The 26,935-nt window shown below is 41.5% G+C and overlaps 1 long non-coding RNA gene across 3 annotated transcripts; it reads left to right on the forward strand.

The window, feature by feature from the left end:
• Positions 1-2,360: 2,360 nt before the first annotated feature.
• On the forward strand, positions 2,361-23,389 carry LOC140208062 (uncharacterized). Of its 3 annotated transcripts, XR_011888674.1 has the most exons (4): positions 2,361-2,632; positions 16,845-17,004; positions 17,406-17,612; positions 22,759-23,389. It is a non-coding gene; the product is annotated as an uncharacterized lncRNA (long non-coding RNA). The 3 variants fall into 3 exon arrangements; XR_011888668.1 differs by lacking the exon at positions 22,759-23,389 and having other exon boundaries at positions 17,406-18,030; XR_011888669.1 differs by lacking the exons at positions 2,361-2,632; positions 22,759-23,389 and adding an exon at positions 13,937-13,977 and having other exon boundaries at positions 17,406-18,030.
• Positions 23,390-26,935: the final 3,546 nt, after the last annotated feature.

Raw genomic sequence — 26,935 nt, forward strand, 5'->3', positions numbered from 1 at the left:
ATCTGATTCAGATATGGGTTTCTGTTGTGGATTGAGGATGGGAAAGGGGAAGAGAGAGGGGAATCATGGTTAGGAAAAGGGGAAGGGAGGGGGGAGGAAGCGGGAAGCACCAAAGAGACATTCGGTAATGAACAATAAACCAATTGTTTGGAATCAAATGGCCTCGCCTGGTTTCTCAGGGCTGGGTGTGCTGGAACACACACCAACCCCTGCCCCTGGCATTCCTCCTCTACCCCACCTGGCAAATACAATACTGTGCAAAAGTCTTGGGTTTCCTTGCTATATATACATGCCTAAGACTTTTCCACAGTACTATACTTTATTAATTATAAGTTATGCCAACATATAGAAACAGAATACTACCTGAATGTGTTTTCCTTTACATTCATTTCCCAACCAAATATATACACAGTACATTGAACAAGTAGCCAATACATAATCTCTCAGAACACTGATGTCTCTCATACTCATGTCATCAAGTATATCTAAGGCAGAAGTTGACAGATTCTTGATTAGTCAGGGCATGAAGGGTTACGGGGAGAAGGCAGGAGATTGGGGCTGAGAGGCAAATGGATCAGCCATGATGCAATGGTGGAGCTGACTTTATGGACCAATTGGCCTAATTCTGCTCCTGTAGCTTATTGTCTTACGGTCCTCTGGTACCCTAACTGACTCAGGCTTGCAGGTTGGAGTTATATCTTACTGCGAAAGTTGAGCACAGAACTTAGACTGAAAGTCCAATGCAGTACTGAAGGGGTGGTTGTGGTCCTATCTTCCAGATGAGATATTAAATCTATGCATTGTTAGTTGCTGGTTGGATTTACCTAAACATACGAAGTCAGTGCACAGGGTGGTCACTTTATTAGGCACACTTGTACATTTAATCAGTCAATCACGTGGCAGCAATTCAATGCATAAACGTCAAGTCAAGTTTATTGTCATTTAACTATATACATGTATATAACATATATAACCATATAATGTATATAGAAGTGACACAACGTTTCTTCGAACCAGGGTGTAAAGTACAGTAGTACACATAACACACGATAACTTATGAAGGTTCGGCTAAAATCTAAAGATGAAACAGACATAAATAGCAAACTAAAGTGCATGAATATTAAATATTGTGAGGTGAGGAACAGAGTAACCAGTGGCACTTTGAATATGATATGACGGGAGTTCAGAAGCCTGGGGGAAGAAACCGTTCTTGTCTTGCCTGATGGTAAAAAGTCAAAAAGGATGCTGGATGGATGGGTGGGATCCTTATTAATACTAAGGACCCTGCGAACGCAGCGCTCCTGACAAATGTCCCTGATGGACAGTAGGGAGGTCCGGATGATCCTCTCAGCTGTTCTCACTGTCCTTTGTAAGGACTTCAGGTCTGATGCTCGACTGTTCCCCTTCCAGATGGAGATGCAACTTGTCGGGACACTCTCAATGGTGCTCCTGTAAAACACAGTTAAGATGAGGGTGGGGGGGGGGAGGAGTTTTGCTTGCCATAATCTTCTTAGGAAGTGGAGGCACTGATGTGCCTTCTTGTTCAGGGAGGTGATATTAAGGGACCAGATGAGGTCATCTGTGATGTGAAATCCCACGAACTTGGTGCACTTCACTCTCTCTGCAGAGAAGTTATGTATTCACAGAGGATGATGGCTTTTCTGCACTTTTCTGAAGACTACAATTATTTCCTTAAAAGCATGTAGACATGGTGAAGAGGTTCAGTTGTTATTCAGAACAAACATCAGAATGGGGAAGAAATGTGATCTAAGTGATGTTGACTGTAGAATGATTGGTGGTGCCAGACAGGGTAGTTTGAGTATCTCAGAAGCTGCTGATCTCCTGGGATTTTCACGCACCACAGATTCTAGAGTTTACAGAGAATGGTGGAAAAAAAACAAAAAAAAATCCAGTGAGCTGCAGTTCTGTGGGTGAAAGTGCCTTGCTGATGAGAGAAGAATGGCCAGACTGGTTCAAGCTGACAGGAAGGTGACAGAAACTCAAATAACATTGTGTTACAACGATGGTGTGCAGAACAGCATCTTTGGACATACAACACATCAAATCTTGAAGTGAATAGACTACAGCAGCAGAAGACCACGAACCTACATTCAGTGGCCGTTTAATAGGGTACAGGAGGTTCTCAATAAATTGGCCTTTGAGTTGATGCAGCATTAGTAACTGGAAGTATATTTTATCCACTTTTCTGTGGTAACTTGCTTCATCACTGATTGTGGAATCCCGTTATGTAGAAACTGAATGCTGCATTTCGTACATTGCTAACGTAACAGGACTTCAAAAGCACTTCTGTGACTGTAACACAATAACTCAACATCTTCATTTTGTCCTTGAACTGCATCTGAGATCAATTCCTGCACCATGTTGATGTGTCAGTCGGTCGACAGCAGGGCAGTTGCTGGTCTTGTGCTTGTTATTTTCATTACTAGAGGTGATTAGCCTCACTTTGATTTGGCCCACATCATCATTCTCTTGGTCCAATTTCACTTGTCCTTGTCCATCCAAGACAGGACTTACAGAAGAGACAAAAGAGTGATTGCAGAAATGGAATCTGGATGACAAAGCAGAATGCTGGGTGTCTCAGTGGAGCAATTAGCAGCTATGGACAAAAGAGGTATGTCAACTTTTTAGGCCAAGGCCCTGCACCAGATGCTTTTTTACCTGCTAAGTTATTTCAGTGTTCTGCGTTCTGTTATAATAGGGGATTATCTCTAATATTGATTTGATCTGTTAAATCACTTGAATTCCTTACTTTACTCCCAAATTCCAATCATGTCCACACTTTCCATTAGGAGCTGTTGGACAGTAAAAGAGGGAGAATAGCTTAAACTCCTTTTCCCAGAAAGAATTTAACCTGATTTTCAATCCTTCATGTTAAGCCCAACTGAAGTGAGTCTGCACCAGCACAAAGCAGAGATCGATTCTTTACCTGCACGATTCATAACCACCCGATATGCTGGATTAATAAATGGGCTACCAAAGCAGGCTTGAGCATTGAAGGTATCCTGGGGGAGCGATTGGTGTAATGATAACATTGCCAGGATTTATTGATGCTGTTTCACAGAATATCAATGCTCCATATCAATTAGAATATATACTTTAGACATCCATTAGCGGCATCTAGCAATGCATCAGTTAGACAACTGACTGGAGACAGACTGCTTCACACACAGTGCTTAGAGCACAGGCTGATCCACTATTCTCAGCGATTATTTTTTGAAAGTTTGATAAAGTTTGTAATCATACATTAACTAAGCTAGAGGAGCCCTTGCTAAGCTCTTTGAAACCTTAAGGATCCAAATCCATCTTTAGCAGTATTATTGATTTGGAAATGCTATTGATGGAGTCATTTCCTTGGTTCACTGGCTGAGCAGTTTCTTCAGCCTGATTATTCCTTGTGAGTGTATATAGTTGAATGCCTGCTCAATGAATGTTTTATTTTCTGCCTAGGAAAGAGTGTATTATGGAGTTCTGATTTGAAAATTATTTGTACTCAGAGAGATTGAGATTTTTATCATTGTCAATCAGTGTCAGTATGGAAAAATAATACCATGCCTGATAGATGCACAGTAGCTACTGAATAAGCACTCCCAGAATAGGGTCAAATGCATATTAATGCTGCCTGTACTGTCAGAGATTCTGAGGGGAACTAAAGAATGGTTTGTATACAGTGTGAAGCCTCCTCTACCTAAAAGATTCCAGGATAGAGGAAGGGTTGACAAATTTAGATCCACGTTAGTGATTACGTTGCTGCTCAGTAAAATCAAAGCTAGCTTATTGCCTTGCACTCTTCTGCACATGGTCAGCACTACACTCAATACCCATGAAAGGGAACAACGTCAGGAATGTAACAGCTCTGCAAACTGTTATTCTATGATTTACGAACAGATCCCTCTTCAATGTGTTCTGAAATATTTCCTTTTACATACAGTATGGGTTAGATTCTGATTAAAGATGAGCAAACAAAGATTGGCAAGTGGCTGCCTATTACTGTAACAGCCCCAAGCATTTTATCTACAATTGATCTCACAGAAGTAGCTATTTGGAACTTCGGACAGAAGGAGGCAGTTGTGTAATGACATTAAGCCACGGTCCACCTGAGCAGCTGAATGCTCCCTGGACCTCCAGATCCTAACCTATCCAATATGTTTGGCTTGATCTGGCAGTGAGCAACGATAAAAATAAGTACGTTTTCAAAATTTTAAGTACATCTGGGAGCTTTGTGTAATATATAATGCTTCAACTTCTCTGTTTATTTTTGGTGGTGACACTTGCTCTTGGGTGACACAGTCCTAGTTTTTGCAGTAGATTACCCATAACTAATGCTTAATTTTCATTACTGTGCAGAACTTCCTTGATTTCCGAATGTTTACTCGAAAACTGCTGATGCTTTATTACTTGTCCTTGAAATGTGAGTTTATTTATTGCTATAATGAATGGTATGCCCCTCTCCATCCTTCAGAATACACAATGCATCTCTCCCAGTATTTGCAACTTATGAAATTTAGCTTAACAGAAAATATTTACAGGAATATGGCCTTTAATTAAATAGAGGAATATTCTACATTTTCTTTGGCCATTTTTAATTTCTGTTGCATAAATGATGTCTGCCTTGAACACAAAGTGACTGTTCTTGTTAATCAGTGCTCATGAAAACATCTCAAACTTTTCCCATGTGAAGACTATTCACCAAGTTAAATTACATAATGTTCACTGCAGGTGACAGCAGCAGCTGGTACTGTTGAATGTGTTTACCAAGAAATGGATTGAACGTGGTGGCCTGACATGAAAAATTACTACAAAATGCAGATTGACTGACATTAACTAAACATCTGAGCAATGAGGAATAGCTGAGAGAAAGGAATGTGACTGCTGGCATTTCCTTCTCCAAATCTGGTGATGTCATACAGCAGAGCGTAGCTCTAGATTTTTTAGTTCAATGTTTAGGATCTTCAGTTACAAAGGCAAGATCTCACGGTCCTTCACATGGTGAACCCTCTTCGTAAAGCAATGCCGTCCTTATGGTGATTCTTCATTAACAAAGTCCATCCAACTGATTGTGAACGTTTTAATGGGATTATTGCAGTCTCACATGTCTTGCTGACAGTTGGCTTTGTATTCAGGTTCAGTGTCGTCCAAGACCTCTCACTGAAGATGAGTCCAGCTGCAGCTAATGGTTCAGATTAGATTAGCTTTGTCTGTCACAGGTACATCGAAACATCCAGTGAAACGTGTTGTGTCAAATCAACCAGTGAAGATTGTACTGGACAGAACACAAGTGTTGCCACACTCCCAGTGAAAAGATAGCATGTCCACAATTCACTAACCCTAACTGTACGTCTTTGGAAAATGGGGGAAAACCCATGTGGGCATGGAAAAAACATTCAATAGGAAGACAGGGGGAAGGAAGAAGATGTAGACATAGAAACAGATGGAGAAAAAGGAAGGAAAGCATAAAGAGAAAAATAATGGAGGGGGGAGGCAAAGTGGGAAGAATTGAGTAACACTGAAGCAGAAGAAGGAATATCAAGAAGTTAAAATAGATGAAAGAAAAAAGTGAGAGATGGAGGAATAGAGGGATGAATGGTCTACGTAAGGTGTACTCTGATGATGAGTCTCCTTTTACCAGAGTCCTTATGGTTGGGTAGTCTCTTTTATAAGAACCCTGACAGTGAGACTTAGTTATTTAGTGCACTTCCATAAGGAGCAATACATTTTAACAGCATCCCTATTTTTACCCATCTTAACATTTTTTATTCATAAAAGCTTACTGCAATGAAACACCTAATATTAATCAGCCAAGGTCAACATCAAACCTTAAAGATATCATATCAACAAATGGCTCTGCAAAGAGTTAACAGTCTTTGACAACATCCTGGTGAAGTAAAAACCAGCACACCTCTAACTATATCAGTGCAGGCACAATCCTGGCAAAGTGGAAGTTTGCCCAGATTACAAAGCACAAGAAAAATGCATGTGATAGATCCAGTTAACAAACTGCCCCAATGCCAATTGATCAGCCTCCTCTCTATTGTCAATGAAGCTGTCATCGGCATGCTATCAGGTGATGCTTCCTTGTTAATCACACTGTTTATTCTGTATAAACCACCCGACTCCCATACACACCACAATAACTGATGATTTGTACAGAGAGCCCTTTTATATATAGTGATAACTCAAAAAAGCTTTGAAGCAAAAGTACTTTGTGAAGTGGATTCGTGGATGTAATTTAGGAAGCGTGGCAGGAAATTTTCACGTTGCAAGTTGCCACGAAGTGTAAAGAGACAATAAGCAGATAGTGATTATATTGATAGTGGAATAGGTTAGAACACTGTGGTCTTCCTCAAAATTATGCCTGGGGATTTTCTAGATTCACTTGAGGGAGTAGAGCAACTCTTTGTTTAAAGTTCCATTTAAAAGACAGTGCCTCTGATGGGTCAGTAAGTATTACACAGGGATGAGAGCTAGATACCTGCCCCTATTTATAGAATAGAAGCTTCTGAATTTATAAAAAAAAAGGTAAATAATGATTTGAAATGCTATTTAATGGCCTGGATATGCACAGCTTTAACAACATTCAAGATATTTAAATAATATTCATCTTTAAAAATAGCAAAACCTGGCACCTTTCTACCAGTAATTGTACGTACTGTCTACCATCAGTGTACTATGGCTGCAGCATCTATCAGCGATAAGCCGCATAGTACTATTGCGCCAAGAATTCTTCTACATCAACTCCCTACCCACAGAACTCAAACGAGCCTGGTGGACTAAAAGGCTTGTTTCCAAGCTCTATATCTCTGCACAGTTGTTCATGAAGGCAGCTCACAGAATGTTCTCTGGTTTTGAAATATATTGCTGACACTTCATCATCGCTGAGTCAAAGTCCTGAGATTCTCATTCGCAGTAGGAGCTTTGCCAAAAGGGATGACACTGTAGCGGAACTCCATAGAGTCATAGAAAAGTACAGTAGAGAAATAGGCCCAACTAGTCCATGCCAAGTTATTTAAACTGCATGCTCCCATTGATCTGCACTGGGACCATAGCCCTCGATACCCCTGTCATCTATATACCTATCAAAACTTCTATTAAATGTTGAAATACAGCTTGCGTGCACCACTTGCACTGGCAACTTGTTGCACACTCTCATGATCCTCTGCGTGAACACGTTTCCCATCATATATCCCTTAACTTTACACTTTACACCCTGTTGTGTCTGTACAACTACATATCAATAGATAAAAGCAGGCACACAGGAGAAGAGATTAACTGGTGCATCTAAAACGACAGAACACTAGAATATTGAGCTGCCAGTCCTGCCCCTCCTGCAACCAAGTCTCACTAATGGCAACAATATCATAATACCAGGTATTACTCCATGCCCTGAGCTCATCTGCCTTTGCTCCAATGACCCAGATTTCATCCTGAGCTCCATGCTCCGTGGAAATTGTATGCACTTCCTCTGATCAGACGGGTTCCCTGGGTGTTCGTTCCCGTCCAAATTTGAAAGATGTGCTGAAAGGTACGTTAATTGGTCACTGTAAATTGTCTCTAGTATGCAGGGAAGTGGATAGGAACGTGGTGGAGAATAAGATGGGATCAGTGTAGGATTGGTGGGCCAAAGATCCTGTACTCTGAATGTGCAGATGTTCAAGAAACAAGTAGCTTCTCTAGGGCAACTACAGAGGGATAATAAATACCTGTACTACCTCCCCAGTGACAAATATGGGGAAAAAAAGATGTAGGAATCATTTCACAGTAAAAGTAGGAACCTGTCAGTAGCAAAGGTAGGAACACTTGGCAAAATTAGATTATCTGGAATGATTTTTAGAATCATCCGTGGTAAATGAACGAATTCTTATGGGGTGAATGCAAGGATCATTTCATTGAGCAGTGCATGGTTCATTCTAAGCTAAACGTTAAAATCATTTTATTTCCAAGCAGCAATGCGCAATAGGGAATTTAGGGATCATTACCCTGTAACTTTAGGAATTATTAATAGTAGTTCACTGAAGAGTGCAGTGAAGACAAATTAAATTAAGAATTCCGTTTTAGTGACTGTTTTGCTGCAGGGTGGATATTCTCATCACTTCTGCTGCTTACTTGTTCAGTCACAATTTTCCCTGATATTGAGTGTCAAGTGGACCTGAAGGGGATATGATGAGGTGGAGTGGACTAAGAACAGTGAGTAACATGCAGAAATTAAACCCTACTGTCCTGCATCCAATGGCCTTTGGCGGCTGTGGACTGCAAAATACATCAATAGTTTTGAAGAGATGGTTAGGGACATTTTAAAACTATTCAAGCTGGCTTAAAGAATTAAGAGAATAAAAATCAATTTAAATAAATTAGAATAAAAATTAAAAGCTCAATTAAAATAGCAACAAATTATTGGAATAATTAAACTGGATTAAAATAACTAAAATATTTACCTGCACTTACCTTTCTCCACAAGGCCATCCCTTGCATGAAGTTGATGCTCCACCATTAGATCCAATGGAGAGTCTAGTGACCTCAGGATCACCTCAGATTTTGTAGAAGTCCAAGGCGAGTTGAGTATCCAGTGGCCAACAGCTGACTGTCCTACTTAGAACCTTTGGCTGTCAGTCACTTCCAGTTGGTCTCGTAAGCATTTAATCTCCCGGTTCCTCCAAAGTTGAAGCAACCCATCCGCAAAACAGATTATCAAGATGCTTAATTGGTATGTCATCTAGCACTGAAAATATTCACTAACCTCTCTCATGATGTTTTATGGCGGCAGTGAGTAATATCTACAAGATGCATTGCAGCAACTTGCCAAGGCTTCTCATCAGCACCACCTATACCCACAATTTCTGGTACCTTAAAGTACAAAGTGAGTGAACAAAACCATCTCTGATGTCAGGTCCAAGTCACACACCTTCCTGACATGATTGTATGTTCCTGTCCTTTCAACATTGTCAGATCAACCTCCTGCAAGGAGGTTCAAGAAGGCACTGCACCAATTTCTCGGGAGCATTCAGGAATGGCCACTAAATCCCAGTCCTGTCACTATGCTCTCCAATGAGTGTATTAAAAATATGAATTTTAAAGGCAGGGAAAAATGCTGGTGGGGAAAGAATGCTTAAAGTGAGCCAATCAGTAGGTTTTAGGTTAATGAAAGACAAAGCACAACACCGCCTCAACTTCCTCAGTAGTTGAAGAAAGTTACTGTGTGGTCGGGAATCTTTCGGAGGGTAGGCCTCAAAATCCCCGGCCTTGCCTGCTTTTGGCAACCGAGAAGGAAGTCGAATCTTTCGGACAGAGATGGCGCTCAGTACTCGGTGTCGGAGACCTGATCAGAGCTCAAAGTTTTCGGATGACTCAGAGTTGGATTGTGGTCGACATGGCAGGGAGAGTTTTTCTTCCTTCTCCCGTCTGCGTGAGATGTGGGACATTTGAGAAACTTTGAACTTTACTGTGCTCACGGACTTCTTCATCAAGTTATGGTATTGTTACACTGTTTGTAACTATATGTTACAATTATGTGGTTTTGTCATTTTTTTCAGTCTTGGTTTGTCCTGTGTTTTGTGATATCATACCGGAGGAAATAATGTATCATTTCTTAATGCATGAATTACTATATGACAATAAAAGAGGACTATGTTTCTTCATCATCATAAAAAAAATTCAGCATGTCCCTTATCACATTAATTTTACAGATGCACCACAGAGACCATGCTATCCAGATGCTTCATAGCTTGGTATGGCCAATCCTCTGCCTAAAAGAGCAAGAAATGGCAGAGAGCTGTGAACACAGCCCGTCCATCTTAGAACCCTGCCTCCCTTCCGTTGAATTTGTCCACACTTCCTGTTATCTCAGGAAAGTAGGCAACATAATCAAGGACTCCTCTCAAACCAGCCATCCTCTCTACTCCCCTTATTTTTCGGCAGAAGGTCTAGATGCTTGAGAGCACTTACCAACAGGCTCATGTACAGCTTATATTCCACTGTCAATGGACTCTTCAATGGACCTCTCAGATGCTGAAAGATGAACTCTAGATCTTTCAAACCACTGCATCATGACCCTCGCATTTTGTTTGTCTACCTGCACTGAACTTCCTCTGTAATGACAACACTATATTCTTCATTCTGTTTTCACTACCTCATGTGTACAGCATGATCTGTCTAGGTTTCATGCAAAAGCTTTTTAGTGTACATATGACAATAACAAACCAGTAATAATACCGGCTGCCAAGGAGAGAGCAAAGAGAGTTGGAGATACAAGAGAAGCTCACTAAACTAATTGATTTAAAATTAAGTCTTTAACTAAACTATAGTGGGGGTTTTGCTTTGCTGGCAGTAGAAGGAAACTCAGTTTCAGTCTCCAAGTCTGTCAGCCAGCATTAAGCTTGTTATTAAGTAAATGCATTTAGTGTTTGTGTTATCTGAGGTGTGCAAAATAGAGGAACCTATGAAATGTTTGATTACATGCTCTAGGCTGCTGCTAGCTGTCAGCATGAGCTCATTTTAAAAAAAGATGGATGTCAGGTCTCAAGTTGGAGTGTCATTGCAAATATTAAATTTCAGTGGTCCAATCCTATTCAAAACATTTTTCATCAACTGGAAGTGATGGGAGGCGGCAAGCTGAATTTCATTATAATAAGACATTAAAGGCTGTCCTATGATTACAATTCTGATTAAGTGAATCCCAAGAGGTACTTTTGTTTGCTCTCCAGATTTGTGAAGATCACAGAAGGTCAGTAAGTTAGGGAAAATCTGAGATTTCAGGCCATTTCTTTATCTGAGCCCATCTTTTGGTGGGAATGGAGTTCAAACATAATGGTCCAGTCAGAATGGCAATGACTCCTCTTGAATCTCACTGGAGCATTGATTGTATCTCTGAGACCTTTCCTTGCACAGAAGCTGCAAGACCTGCTGAGTTCCTCATTCAGGTAGTTTTGTTGCTCCGGATTCCAGCATCTGCATTTTGTTGTGTCTCCGTGGTAGGAGGGAAGGAAGACAGGGCACGAGGGTGGGGCAGGGGGGAGAAAAGTAGAAGGTGGAGTAAAGAGGTGGGCTAAATTTAGCAAAGGAAGAAAGAGAGGAAAGGGATGATAGGAGTGAGCGTTTGAGGTGCGAGACAGATGTTCCTATAGAAATGAAAGAACACACTCTTCCTCTGCTGTTCCATGGAGATGATTTTCACCAGGAAAAGTAAAGTAGTTGTCATCTTCTGACATAAGCAACAGACGTACTGTCTAGTTGGGAGCTTCCAACAGACTTTAGGCTCCACATTTACTGGGCGGATGAATGCTAACTATCTGTCAGGGGATTATTTGTATAGGGAAGAAATTAGAAATTGGCGAAGATTTGTATAAATCAGAAGTTGATTAGTTCTGATTTGCATATAAATTGTTTTCATTATTTGTTGAATAATACCTTCTATTACTTGGATAATACAAATGCTTCTAGCAATTAATCAAGAAATATGAGAATATGATGCAAATCAATTCTCTGTATTGGCAATTTCATATTCTAAACTGCTTCATAACAGCAGAACCCTGATCTAATTTCATGATGCAAGGCTGTGTGATATAGTTCTGCTTTTAATGATTACTAGATACTGCATGGATGTTTCTCATATTCACAGTGTAAAGATCTATTCTGAATGAATCCCATTTACTACGACAATATAGTGGCATTTTCACCCATGGAGTGTCCTTGACAGGTGAAAATGGTCATTTATCTTTAAGAGGATTGCACAGTGGTCAGTCCTATTATTAGAAACATTAGAAAGTTTTTGACAAGAACTGGCCATTCGGCCTAACAAATCTTGCCAAATTCCTGTTCACATCGTGTGTTGAAATAACTATTGAGTTTAGATTTGAAAACCTCTAAGGTATTACACTCAGCTCCACAGCTAGGTCATTTGTTCCATGTGTCCACAACTCTCTGCGTAAAGAAATGCTTCCTGATGTAAGTCTGAAACCTCCCCTTAACCTATGGCCCCATGTCCTTGATGATGGATTAATTCTGAAGTAGCAGTTGGCATCCACTTTACGTATAACCTTAATGATTCTGAACACTTCTATTATGTCTCCTCTCATTCTACGTCTACTTAGGCTAAAAGTATTTAATTCCTTCACTCTTTCTTCATAGCTCATACCCCTGCAGACCTGGAATGAGTCTCGTCACTCTTCTCTGGACTCTCTCCATTGCCTTCACATTTCTCACATGATACGGAGACCAAAATTGTACACAGTACTCAAGGTGTGGCCGCACAAGAGCATTAAGCAGCTTAAGGAGCACATCTCGCCTTGAACTTCACTGAGAATTATATAGCCCAACATTCTATTAGCCTTCTTAATCGCTTCTGTGCATAGTCTCGATGTTGATAGTGAAGAGTCTACTGGGATGTCCATACAGTGCACTTTCTAACTAAAGACCCCCAAGTGTACATTTTATATTTAATAGTTCTAGACAGATAGATAGATACTTTATTGATCCTAAAAGAAATTACAGTGTCACAGTAGCATTACAAGTGCACAGATAAACAAATATTAGAAGAGAAGTAAGAAAGAATGAACAATAAGTTACCACAAACAGTCTAACAGGAGGGGGCCATCATTTCCCCAGCTATAGGTTGACCCATTATAGAGCCTAATGGCTGAGGGTAAGAATGACCTCATAGAGCACTCTTTGGAGCAGCGCAGTTGTCTTAGTCTATTACTGAAAGTGCTCCTCTGTTCAGCCAAGGTGGCATGCAGAGGGTGAGAAACGTTGTCCAGAATTACAGGATTTTCCATAAGGTCATTTGTTCTACCACAGCCTCCAGTGTGTCCAGTTTGACTCCTATAACTGAGCCAATCAGTTTATTGAGTCTGTTGGCATCACCCATGTTGATGCCATTGCCCAAGCACACCACTGCATAGAAGATTGTACTGGTGACAACAGATTGGAAGAAAATGTGAAGGAGAGGCCTGCACACTCTAAAGGACCTCAGTCTCCTCAGGAAGTAGAGGCGACTCTGGCCCTTCTTGTACACAGCCTCTGTATTGGTACTCCATTCAGTCTGTCATCCAGGTGCACCCCAAGGTACTTGTAAGTCCTCACCACATCCACGTCCTCACCATCAACAGTAACAGGGAGCAGTGCAGGCTTAGTTTTCCTAAAGTCCATCTCCATCTCCTTTGTCTTAGTGATGTTGAGCTGCAGATGATTCCGTTTGCACCATTTGACAAGTTCCTCCACCAGGGCCCTGTATTCATTCTCCCATCTTCCTTTTATACACCCAAATATTGCTGAGTCATCAGAGAATTTCTGCAGATGACATAACTCAGTGTTGTCTCTAAATTCCGAGGTATACAGGATAAACAGGAAGGGAGCCAATACTTTACCCTATAGGGCACCAGTGGTGCTTAGAGCCATGTCTGACACAAGCTCTGAAGCTGTACAAACTGTGTTCTGCCAGTCAGGTCGTCTATTATCCAGGATACAATGGAAGTGCCAATCTGCGTTGAATGGAACTTTTCCCCCAACAATGAGGGCTGTATGGTGTTGAAGGCACTTGAGAAATCAAAAAGAAAAGATCCTCACAGTGCTGCCCTGATTATTTAAATGGGAGTAAGCTTTGTTCAACAGGTAGATGACAGCATTGTCGACTCCAACGTGCTTCTGGTAGCAAGGGCTGACCTGACCAGGGGTCGGAGGTGAGCCAGGTCCGACCTCTCTAGGGTATTCAAGATGTGTGAGGTCAGAGCCACTGGACGGTAGTCATTCAAGACTTTTGGTTGGCCCTTAGATACTGGGACCACACATGATGTTTTTCACAAAGTCGGGACCCTTTCCAGGCTGAGACTCAGATTGAAAATGTGCTGGAGAACTCCACACAACTGTTCAGCACACTCCTTCAGGACCATAGAGTTCATACCATCCAGCCCCACTACTGTGCCATGTCTGAGTTTCCCCAGAGCCCTTCTCAGCTGCTCAGTAGTGAAGGTGAGTCGATGATGACTGGAGAGTTGGTGGAAGGTGGGGGCAGGGGGAGGTGAAGATTGGGACGATGGCAGTTAGCACGTGGAGGTGTGGATTGGTTGGTGCAGGAGAAGGAGGGGATGTAGACAGTGGTAGCCCGTGTTGAACTGGATGGGGGAGGGGGGAGGAGGGAGGAGGGAGGCGTTGGTGCTGAAGGGGCATTGGATGCCTCGACACCTAGACTGACGTGCTGAGGGGGTGTGAACAGGAAGACAATTGCCAAACCTATTGAAGAATTGGTTTAACTCATTAGCCCATTCACGGCTGCATTCTGAGACTCCGTTTCTAGGCTGATTGAAACCAGTGATGGTCTTCATGCCTCTCCACACCTCCTGGGTGCTACTTCCTATACATAATATTTTACATTTACTTCCATTAAATTTTATCTGCCATTTATCAGCCCACATCTGGATTTTGTTTAGATCTAATTGTATTGATTCTGCTGCCTGAATGTTATCAGCCCATCCCCCTAATTTTGTGTCATCCGAAAACTCTACTAGTTTATTTGTTATGTGCTTATCCAAATCATTAATGTAAATTAAAATCAGCAGCGGCCCCAAAACCGATCCCTGTGGAACCCCACTTTAACATCTTCTAGGTGTGAAAATGATCCTCTCACCATAACTCGTTTTTTGCTTCTGAGCCAATTCTGCACCCATTTGCACACCTGAACCTGAATCTCTACCTCCTGCAATTTGATTATTAACCTCTCATGGGGCTGTTTGTCAAATGTCTTCTGAAAGTCCAAGTAAATGTGATCAATTTCTCCATTGTTATCATAAATTTTAGTTGCCTCTTCATAGAACTCCAGCATATTAGTAAAGCATGATTTCCTCATTCTGAACCCATGCTGGCTGTCTGCTAAGGTGCCTGCTCTTCCATCTCATTCTTTATTATTGTTTTCGCGATACACATTAAGCTTACTGGTCTATAGTTACCAGGGTCAGTGTAGTCACCCTGCTTATATTCTAGGACAACATTAGTCCATTTCCAGTCCTTAGGGATTTCACCAGTCTCCAATGACTTTTGAAAAATACATGTTAGGGGTTTATATATATAATCATAGACCTCTTTAAGTACCCTTGGATAAATGTTGGCTGGCCATGGAGATTTATTAACTTTCAGCCTTTTCAGCTGAATCAGGGCCTAAGGTGTCTAAGCCACTTAAAATGACCTTATTTTTCTCTATCCTTATGGCATATTGTTAACATCTTCACAGGTGTATACTTCAGCAAAATATGAGTTAAGGGTATCCACGGTGTCCTTCTCTGTGTAATTTAACACCCCACTATTATTCCTAATGCACTTAACTTCCTCCTTGACTTTTATTTTACTATTAAAAGTATTGGAAAATCTCTTAGGATGATCAGCAATATCCTTCTCAACCTGCCTTTTAGCAATCCAAATCTACATCTTGATTATAACTCTCATATTCTTATATGCCCTGCAGGATATTTTTCTGTATTCCTTATATAGCTGTCTTTTCTTCAATAATTTTATGTATATCTTTATTCATCCATTGATCTATTGTTTTAATTGCTTCTCCCAACCTTGGGTATGAACATTTCCTGCACTGCATGTACTGCCTTTTTAAATCAACTCCATTGTTCCTCAACTGACTGAACATCAAGCAGTTCCTTCCAGTTTACCTTCTGAAGTCTTTGCTGCATCTGCACAAACTTTGCCTTTTAGAAATTCAATTTAATGTCTTTGGTTTTTACTGATATATGCTCACAAAAAACCTTGAGACTAACAACGTTATGATAATTTGTTTCCAAACGCTCAACAACTCCGTAATCAAAATTCTATCTTGATTGCTACAGACTATCAAATCTAGACAGGTCTCCCCTCTTGTTGGTGCATTAACATACTGACTGAAATAACAATCATTCAATAACTCAATGAATTCACTTTTCTATAATCCATTAACCACTGGGTTCTTCCACTTAATATCTGGGAAATTAAAGTTAATCCATAACTATAACATCATCCTCAGAACTTGTTTTTTAAATATTCTGATAGAGTTGTTGATTAAAATCACCATCAGCATTAGAGGGTCTATAACATATACCCAATGTTATTCCTTTATCCTTATAGTTTTCAATTCTTACTCAGACATCTTCACTAAGTCTCGATTAATCTCCTATCATAAGCAGCCTCACGTTTAAATTCTCTCTTATGTGTGTGACTATTCCTCCACCTTTACGATCTTGCCTGTCTTTCCTATGTCTATCCTTTAACACTACATTCATCGCCAACCTTTGAGGTCAGCCACGTTTCAGTTAGTGCTATTATATCATACATATACACACTTGCATATAGTTCCAGCTCATTTATTTTATTTTTAATACTTCTTGCATTTATACAGGCCTTCCTTAGTCTATTGCTGATGTTTTTCATCCTATTCCAAACCATTAAAAAATTTTTGAAACCTATATTAGGTTTATGTCCTAATATGTTATTCTCCACTAAGGTATCTAAGCTGACCCTGGCCTGTTCTAAGTTCCCTGCCCACCTCCCCCACCCCCGCCATTCCCTAGCTTAAAATGTCCTCAACTAACTAAAGCATACAACTGCTCAGTACATTAGTGCCTCCCTGGTTCAAATGCAACCCATCCTGACAATACATGTTCCATCTGCCCCAAAAGGGGTCCAAAGTCGCATAAACCTATGCCCCTCTGACCTACACCATGACCTGAGCCACCTGTTAACTCTTCTAATCTCCTCCATCTTCCCTGGACTGGCGTGTGGCACAGGCACAACTTCCAAGAAGACCGCTTGTCAGTTCTGCCCCTAAGCTTTCCACCTAAATCTTTAAATTTGTCTTGCAGAACTGACAGCCTGCTGTTACCTATGACATTTGTTCTGATGTGGAAAATGACTACTGGATCCACTGCAGCTCTGGCCAGGAGTTTATCTACTCATCCAGGAGGGCCTCCTACTTGTGCTCCTGGTAGGCAACACACAGCTACATCCGTGACAAGAAAATTGGTGAGAAGGAGCTTTTCCCCTCATAACATCTAATGCAAGCCTTTTGGATTTGGTCAACACAGCCAGTTTTGGTACTCTGGGACAACACACACAAAATTCTGGAGGAACTCAGCATGTCATGCAGCATCTATTGAAATGAATAAACAGTTGATGTTTCAGGCCAAGATCCTTCGAGAACACTGGACCAGATGAAAGGTCTTGGCCCAGAATGTCGACTGGTTATTCATTTTATGGATTCTGCCCAACCTGCTGAGCTTCTTCAGGATTTTATACATATTGCTCTGGATTTCCAGCATCTCTTGCGTCTATAATTGGTGCTCTGGAGTTCACTTGGCAAAGCCCATTAAAGACCCTAACCCATTATATATTCTGCATCCTTGCTATCTCTGTGTGTCTTCCAGGTATTTTTCAGGATGGAGAAACCCCAATTTATTGGCAGGAAGGATGGGAAGTGATAAACTCTAGGAAGAGGTACAGTCGACGTTTCAGGCCGAGACCCTTCGTCAGGACTGCTGCCTGGCCTGCTGCGTTCACCAGCAACTTTGATGTGTGTTGCTTGAATTTCCGGCATCTGCAGAATTCCTGTTGTTTGCAGTGATAATCAGCAGGTTTGTCTCTGCCCACATTTGACCTAATGGTATGAGATTTTTTAAGGGTTAAAAATCTATATTGCAAATTCTCAGAGTCTTTCTACTTGATTGTATATCACGATACATCTGGTGGGCCATAATTAACGATATTGTGAAATGCTTAGCTCAGTGAGTAGCATATTGCCTGTTGTTGAATGACTATTCTGTGGTACAACTCTTATCAATTTCAGCACATCTCCCAAAATTAGGAAGTTTTTAAAGTACCATCTGGTTTAACTGTGCCTTTTTCTTTGATGAAACTGATGCCCAGTTTGATGTAGGCCATATTTTTTTCCACGAAGATATAATTGATTCATAAAATATACAGTGATACATTTATTCAATGAGTCATGCAGTTCATTAAATCAATCACTAATGTTTCAACCTTAAACACTGCAACAGTGAAATGTTCAAGGGCCTGTTTCACAGAGTCCACCTCCTCAGTGGTGGCAGCACCATAGTCCTTCCCCTCAAAGCTTTTGTGGCAATGACAGGTGATTTATATTATTATTGTCTGTGGCAATTTGCCATAACCAAGAAGCTTGCTATGCCAACTCAGTTAAGAATCAATCACACTGCAGTGCATCAGCAGTCAAATAAAAGCCATACAAGTAAAGGAGAACAGCTTTCCTTCGCTGAGGGTCATCAGCATTCTAGGAGGGCTTTAAAGACTGAGGTTTATTTAATGGTCACCAGCACCAATACTTGCTCTCATATAGTTATTTAAATTTAGAATTCCCAACTGCATACTTCGAAGATTGATCCTCAATCCTTCCTTCAGCTTCTGCATTTCATCCATTGTTTATGGAATGATCCTTGCATTTGCTGTGGAATGAGCCTTCCTTTCATCATAAGTGGATGCCTGACTTCACCATGGCAATGATCACTGTATGCACCATGGAAATGACTTGGTTCTCTCTGGTGACTATTATTACTTCAACTAGACAGATAAACAAAATTTATCTTCCTGCCTTAGACAGGATATACTTGATCTGGACCAATAGCTCCTAATATTACTGCAAGCATAATCTCTGTATTGCAATTACTGGCCTGTGTCTAACAGTCCACAAGCCCATGAGGAAGAACAAGCATCCCAAGATCACTACACTTGACACAGAAACCTTCATATCCCTGGCCACTTGGAGATGGCCACATGAACGATTTAGAGGATGGGCTATTTTTTATGGTTGCTCAAACATGATGGTGCAGATACTAAGAGGATGGAATAGCAGTTATGAAGGAATCTCTTATACAGAGCTACCAGCGTAACAGAAGATGTCTCCTTTGAGCTGATTTGATTAAAAGGGCATCAAAATTATAAGGAACTTTGATGAATCCATTTTAAGGCACGTTAGTAACTTAAGGACATGCACTTGAGATAAATGAAACATAAGATAGGAAATAGACTAAATACCACCGGAAAGGAATTTAAAGGCAGCTTACTGAGAACTTAACTTGAAAATGTAAAAATAATAATGCAGACCATTAAGAAGGAAGAAGGTGTGACTTATCGAACAGCTCTTGTTAGAGGCATAGGAAGTATATATGGTGGTATCTGTGTTGTAAATTACACAGTGGAGCTTAACAGCTGCTGTGCTTATGATTTCCCCAGACACCACGCATATGACTATTCTATAATTCAATGAACGGGGAATGCCACAAAACTCCATGTAGAGCCATTTTGAACTCTAACCAACCATTAGAATAGATCATTTGGTTATAACGGCTCTACCAATTGATGGAATTTCCTGTGTTCAAACTGGCAGCTAAATGATAACATAAAAGTATGTTGAAATTCAATTCATTTTCTTTTCTAGGTTTGGAATGTTCCATTAATGGAAAGGACAGCATTTATTGCAAATCTCTAATGATCTGTGAGAAGGTGATGGTAAACTATCTTCTTGAATGACCAATCCCTCTGGTCAAGGTACTCCTGTATTATTGTTGGGATTGGAGTACCAGCATTTAGATCGAATAGTGATGAAGGAACTGCAACATATTACTGTTATGTTTTGTAATTCCAGAAACTAACTGAAAAACACAGGAGCTGGGATATTTGTCTACTTAGCGTTTTTTCCTGTTTTTAAGTAAGACACTCACATACGATGTGGTGGTGTAATGATTCACGTACTTCTTACATTTAACCCATGATGAATTATGCAAACAGACAAAGAATGCTTAATCAAACAATATATTTACAATATTAGTCAAATATTACTTAAATATTAAATACACTACTCTCCTCCCTGCTTAGCTATAAACTCCAACTCAATACAGAATGCATCTGAACTCAAATATGTAACGTATTGTTCTCTAGTCATCTACATATAATACAAATATTATACAGATATCCACAGTGCAGGAAATTTTAAATTGTCCCATTCAGGCCTAAAGATTTAATCACTGTGGAGGATTTCTTACTCACATGGGATAAAGTCTTTTCTGATGGGGGGTGGTGGGGTCACTCCGATTACAAGGTGTGATTTGTGGCTGTGAAACAATCTCAGGTTCTGGGACCTCCTCCGTGATGGTTGTAGGAGTTGACTCAGGGACTGCAGGAAGTGGTTCTGACAGCTCTGGACACCCTTTTTTCTCTAACAAATAACTCTGCTCTCTTCAACTGATTGATGTGTCAGCTCCGGATGACATCTGACACAATCCTCACTGTATGGGCGAGTGGTTCACTTCTTGTCCTTATTCTTTCCAAGTATCCACTTTTGATCACCTCTGTGGTCCCTTACCAGGATTGCTTGTCCAGGAGTGAAACATCTAAACTCCTTGTCTGAGGAGCCCTCAATTTGTCTCAGCTCTTTGTCCTGCAAACTCCTTTTGAGATTGGGTTTGAGGAGATCAAAGCATGAGCACAAGGGACGGCCCAAGATCAGGTAGTTGTTGGTTGTGGAGTGTGTTGCATTGCGATATGCAAAGATGAAATTGATGCGCTTCTAATTCAGTGTGGTGTGTTCTGCTGATACTGCTCATAATGCGTCCTTTAGAACATGGACAAACATTTCCACCAAGCCACTTGTAACGGGGGGGGGGGGGCGGGGGTACGGTGCAGATGTACTATGTCTTATTCCATTCATTTTCAGGAATGACTGAAGCTGTTCCACAACAAACTGGTCCATTGTCACTGAATAAGCGTTCCGGAACACCAGTCCTTGAGAAGAGGCTTTTCAACACATCAACAGTGTGTGAGGCTGTAGTGGAAGCTTTTGAGAACACTTCTGGCCACTTTGTAGCTACATTCACTACCACCAAGAAATTTTGCCAGTGAATGGTCTGGCAAAATCCACATGAATGCTTTGTGAGGGTAATGCAGACCATTCCCAGGGATGGAGAGGTGCTGCTCTTGGTATCTTCTGAATGTGTTGGCATCCCAACAGTGCATGGCAAGTTGTCTGATCTGCTGATCTAGCCCAGGCTACTGGACAAAGCTTTGAGCCAATGTATTCATTTTGACCATGCCTAGATGACCACCATGTAGCTCCTCCAACACTTCAACTCTCAGTTTGGATGGTACAGCAACTCTCAATCCTCACGTAAGGCAACCCCCGGTCAATTGGAATATCATCACGGCACTGGTAAAAGTGGGGAGAACTGGAATTTCTGCTGCACATTCCAACCATTTTGGATTGCCATGTGGACCTGAGACAGTGTGGGGAATTTTTCAGTTTCCCTTTGGATCATTTCTGCCATTATAGGAAGACTTTCAATTTGCATTAGAGACAACACATCAAGAGGAATTTCTTCTTTTGTCAAGTTTTCAGGTGTTTTCTTTTCAAAGGATAAATGGGACATTTCATCAGCATTTCTATGATGAGTTGTCCTCTTGAATTCAATCTTGTAATTGTGTCCTCCAAGAAACAGGGTCTATCTCTGCATTTGCACTGCTGCTGTTAGTGGACTATCCTTCTGTGGATTGAAAATGGGCATTAGTGGTTGATGATCAGTAGTGAGGATACACCTTCTCCCATTCCATTACTGGTTGAAATGTTTTACACCCTAACCTCAAGGCCTCTCTGTCAACCTGTGCGTAACTTTTCACTGCAGCGATAAGAGAACATGATGCAAAGCCTAAGGGGTGTTCACTTCCTTCACTCATAACGTGTGATATGATTGCACCTGTACAAGGTGAGGCATCACAGGCAAGCTTCACTGGATGATGTGGATCATAATGTCTGACCACAGAGGCTGGCCTCATTATTTCCTTTGCCATCTGGAAAACCACCTCACACTGTTTTGTCCATTGCCATTTCTTCCTGATCTGTAGAAATGAGTTCAAGAGGTGGAGCACAGAAGCCGAGTTTGGCAGGAGCCTGGTATAGTAATTGACAAATCCTAAAAAGAACTGCAACTGTGACATGTCCCTTGGCCTTGGGGCATCCACCACTGCTTGAATTTTCTCAGCACATTTGTGTGTTGATGGTGTGATCACAGTAGGTGATGAATGGTTTAAAGATTCCACACAGTTGCAATGTGTTCTGAGCCCATAATCTTCTAATCCTTTTAACAGTGTTTTGAGATTTTGTAGATTTTTCTTGTCATCCTTACCAGTAACAATGATACCATCCAGGTGATACTGCGTGCCCGGGCAGCCTTGCAGCACCTGGACAATAGCTTTCTGCCAGAGTACAGGTGCAGATGCTTCTCCAAGAATATGCCTATTATAGCAATAAAGACCTTTGTGAGTGCTTATGGTGAGAAACGTTCTGGACTCTTCTTTCATCTCCATCTGTATATAGGCCTCAATTTGCTGAAGTATTTCCTTCCTGAGAGGTTTGCAAAGATATCCTCTATCCTGGGCAGAGGGATCTGATCCTTGATCCCTCTGGGTACTGGGTTGATGGTGACCTTAAAATCACCACAGATCCTGGCTGGTGCTGCCCATGGGCACCACTCAACCTTGGAGGGAATTCCTTCAGCCACCATATGAACTAGCCCACTGGCTACTTTATCACGGATAGTATAAGGAACCAGACGGGCCTTGTAAAACTTGGGTGTGGCATTTTCACTTAACACTCTTTTATTCTTGATATGTTTGAGCTTTCCAATGTACAGCATGGAAAAGCTACGGTATCATCCAGTACCTTTCTTAATTCACTTTCAGTTGACTCTATTACAGGGAATATGGCAAGCAAATTTTAAGAAGATGGAGGAGGAGAAGATGGCGGCGTGACGGCAGCGCGCGCGGCCACTTCGGTGATGATGTCTGTTATCTGTCAAGTAGAGGACTGTGCACAATCTTGATTTGATGGAGACAGATGTGAGAGTACGGAGGAACATCTGGAAAACTTCTGAAATGTCCGCTTCGTTACCGCTGCTACTGTGTGGTAACCGGAATCTCCAGAGCTGAAGGCCCCGAAATCCTCGGCTTTGTGTGTTTCAGCGGCCGGGGGGAGGTCGAAGGTGCTCGGCAGAGAATGGCACTTGAGAGGCTGTATCGGAGAGGTTGGTCGGAAGCTCGAAGTTTTCGGACGGATGGACTCAGTGTCGGCTGTGGTTGGCTACTTCCAAGGCATCGGCAAGTTGACGGTGCCTGGAGATTTATGGCAGGGAGTTTCACCCTTTTGCCGCCACTATCGGGGACTCGGGAGTTGATTGACTCGGGGACTTTTGAGACTTTATTTACTGTGCCCATGGTTTGTTCTTCATCAAATTATGGTATTGCTTTGCACTGCCGTAACTATATGTTAATATTATGTGGTTCTGTCAGTGTTGGTCTTTGGTTTGTCCTGTTTTCTGTGATATCAATCTGGAGAAACATTGTATCATTTCTTAATGCATGTATGCATTTCTAAATGACAATAAAAGAGGACTGAGTGTTCTCATAATCTTAAATGGTGGATGGATAGCCAATCAAGTTGTAGTTGCCTCAGCCAATCATGTCCCCACAATGCTGGTCCTCCTGTTCTTACCACATACAAGTCCAATATGGCTTGTTGGTTGTTGTCTCTCACTGTTACGAATGTCATTCCCACAGGAATCTCCATTACCTTCCAGTATAATTTCTTAGTTGGATATCTGCAAGCTTCAGTTCAGTATCTTTGAAATGCTCTTTTTATGGAATGACAGAAACAGCCAAGCCAGTGTCCAATTCCATTTTAATTAATTAGTGATTTCAACTGCTCTTTAAAATGTGAGTTGTGCTTCAGTTAGGAGCCATTTTGAATGCTTTCATGTAAGATTCCACAATTAAATGATCTTTCAATGCATCATTAAGCCCTTCACTTAACTGACAATGCTCGGATAATTTGTTCAATTCAGCCAAGTAGGGTGAAATGGACTCCCCTTCCCTTTAATATGAAACCTAAAGCATTCTGCAATCAGCGATGGCTTTGGTTCTAAATATTCCTGCATTACATTGACAATATTAACAAAGTTCATTTTGGCTGGTTTGGTTGGAGCAGTTAAGCTTCTAAGCAAACAATGCTTTTCCACCCTTTGCATTCAGCAACACTGGCATTCATTTTTCATTAGCTGTTTCACTTGCTTCAAAATACTGCTCAATTCATTTTGTATACATCACCCAGTTACTTGTTGTGCAATAGACCACATCTATCAACCATTTCTGTTTTTTTAAATTTGTTATTATTATCACCTGGTACTGTCTGTGTAAACACATGGCTGTACTTGTTGCTTGTTAATTTTCTGCCTTTTTAGAAAACTTGAGCTTCTCTCTACGCTTCTGAAGAAAAACGTGCTGCGCTTCAACAGGTTGGTAGTTGTCTTGGGTTTGCTTTAAAATTTCCTCATCACCACTGTTATGTTTTGTCTCTCAGGTACTAATCAAAAGAAAAGCACAGGAGCTGGGATAGTTGTCTACTGAGTTTTTAGTTTAGTGAGGCGCTCACCCGTGACGTAGTGGCATAATGACATACGCTATTCACGTACTTCTTACATATAACTGATGATGAATTATGTAAACAAATAAAATGCTTAATCAAACGACACATTTACAATATTACTGAAATATTAAATACACTACAATTACCAACTCAGGGTAGAATTTAAGAAGAGCCCAAAGGTAAGGTATTCCAATATATTAGCTGTCCTTGACCTTGGTGGTCACAGGTTTGGGAGGGGCTGTCAGAGAAGCCTGGATGGGTAACTGAACTGCATTTTGTAGATGGTACACATTACATCCACTGTGCACTGGTGGTGGAGGGAATGAATGTATTGGATGGTGTTAGGGTATCAGTCAACCTCTGTTTTGTCCTTCAAAGTATTGAACTGCCTGAGAGTTTTTGGAACTGCATGCCCTTGGGCAAGTGAAGAGTATTCCATCATATTACAGACTTGTGATTTGCAGGTGGTAGATGGCATTACAGTATCTATAACTATGTGAATTATATATGTCCGTCTTTTCTCAGTGGCCCATTCGAATCAAGAGAGGAAGCTACACACTGATCGGGGCAAGAGGTTTAAAAAGGAGTGTTTGCGGACTTTCAGCTTTTACTGGTGGCCTAATCAAATCATGATTCAGTAGCAAGGGCCAATAAAAATAGGGTAGGGACAAATGGAGTGGCCATTGTTAAAGTGTGGAGGCTTTGGCTCAACAGGTTTGGGTGAGGTAAGTTTTTGGTGAGTTTCTTCTGCATTCTTCATCAGTTGAGGCCCTCCATTAGTTGGAGCCGACCACGGATGTGGCGTCCCAGCTGTCTGTGTGATACTCAAGCAAGTACGCAAGCCAGGGCAGTACGATGTGGAGAGCAAGCTGTTGTCCATGCAGCAGCTCCCCCATCTCCATGCAGATGATGAATCTAAAGGAGCGGCAGAGACCGATACAGTTTAGCACCAGCAGCATCACAGGAGTTGCCAGCCGGCATGGAACTCAATGTAGGACTGCCTTAGAGACCACCTCCAGATATTTCCCTGGGGTTTACTCCCAAAGCCTTCCCCGTGAGTAAGTATAGCTACAAGGCAGCAGAGATTTGAGATTAAAGTTTTCCTTCTCCTGGATGATCTGCCAACTACGGCTGATGAGCCCCATCTGCCCGAAGTGGTTGGTTTTAAGGTGCCAGTAAACCGCTTTTTCCCCTTCTCCTTTCAGTAGAATCAGTTCTGCCAGCTTAGTAGCTAGCCACACGTGAAGCCCAGAAAGTGGACTTGGTTGTCAGAAGCTATCTGAGGTGCACACCATTGGGAGCATTTAATAGGTAGTGGGAGTTTATCTCCATTACTGCCCCCAGCTATAACAACCTTATGGAACCAGGTTTGTCAGTTTGTGCAGTGAGAATGGCTCCAGGGGCTGTGTTTTGTTCTGTGTGTGAGATGTGGGAATTCCGGGAGACCACCAGCCACATCCGCACCAGGTGCACCGAGCTGCAGCTTCTCAGAGAACATGTTAAGGACTGGAGCTGCTGCTTGGTGGTCTTCAGCCCATACAAGAAATTAAAGTGTGATAGATAGGAGCTACAGGGAGGTAGTCACCCCTAAGTTACAGGAGGCAGGTACATAGGTGACTGTCAGGACAGGGGAAGAAAATGGGAAGCCAGTGCAGAATACCCCCGTGGATGTTCCCCTCAATGCCACTTTGAATACTTTTGAGGGGACAACTTACCAGTGGGTTGAATCTGGTGCTATAGCTCAAATGGGAAAGGGGGAGAACATTGTGCACTTCCCAGAATTCATCAGGTCTTCAACACAAGTGATTCTGCAAATGCTGCAAATCCTGAGTAACACACACAAAGAACCTAATGGAAGCAATATACAGGCCTCCAAACTGTAGCCAGACGTGGGCTACAAATTACAATGGGAGAAAGAAAACACTTGTCAAAAGGGCGATGTTGTGATAGTCAATGGAGGATTTCAATATGCAGGTAGATTGGGAAAATCAGGCTGGTACTGGATCCCAAGAGAATTTGAAGAATACCTACGGGATGGATTTTTAAACAAGCTTGTGGCTGAGTCCACTAGGTGAAAGGCTATACTAGATTAGGTGCTGTGTAATAAACTGGATTTGATTAGGGAGCTTGAGGTAAGGAAACCCTTAGGAGACAGTGATCCTAATATGTTAGACTTCACCCTGCAGTTTCAGAGAAAGAAACTAATGAGAGATGTATCAGTATTACAGTGGAGTAAAGGGAATTATAGAGGCATGAGAGAGGAGCTGGTCAAAGTTTCTTGGAAGGGGACACTCACGGGGATGATGGCAGAACAGCAATTGGCTGGAGTTTCTGGGAGAAATTTGTAAGGTGTAGGATAGATACATCTTCAAGAAGAAGTAATGTTCTGAAGACAGGATGATGCAACTGTAGCTGACTAGGGAAACCAGAAACAACATAAAAACCGAGGAGGGT

The sequence above is a fragment of the Mobula birostris genome, chromosome 1, assembly GCF_030028105.1.
Source record: "Mobula birostris isolate sMobBir1 chromosome 1, sMobBir1.hap1, whole genome shotgun sequence".
Classification (NCBI taxonomy): domain Eukaryota; kingdom Metazoa; phylum Chordata; class Chondrichthyes; order Myliobatiformes; family Myliobatidae; genus Mobula; species Mobula birostris.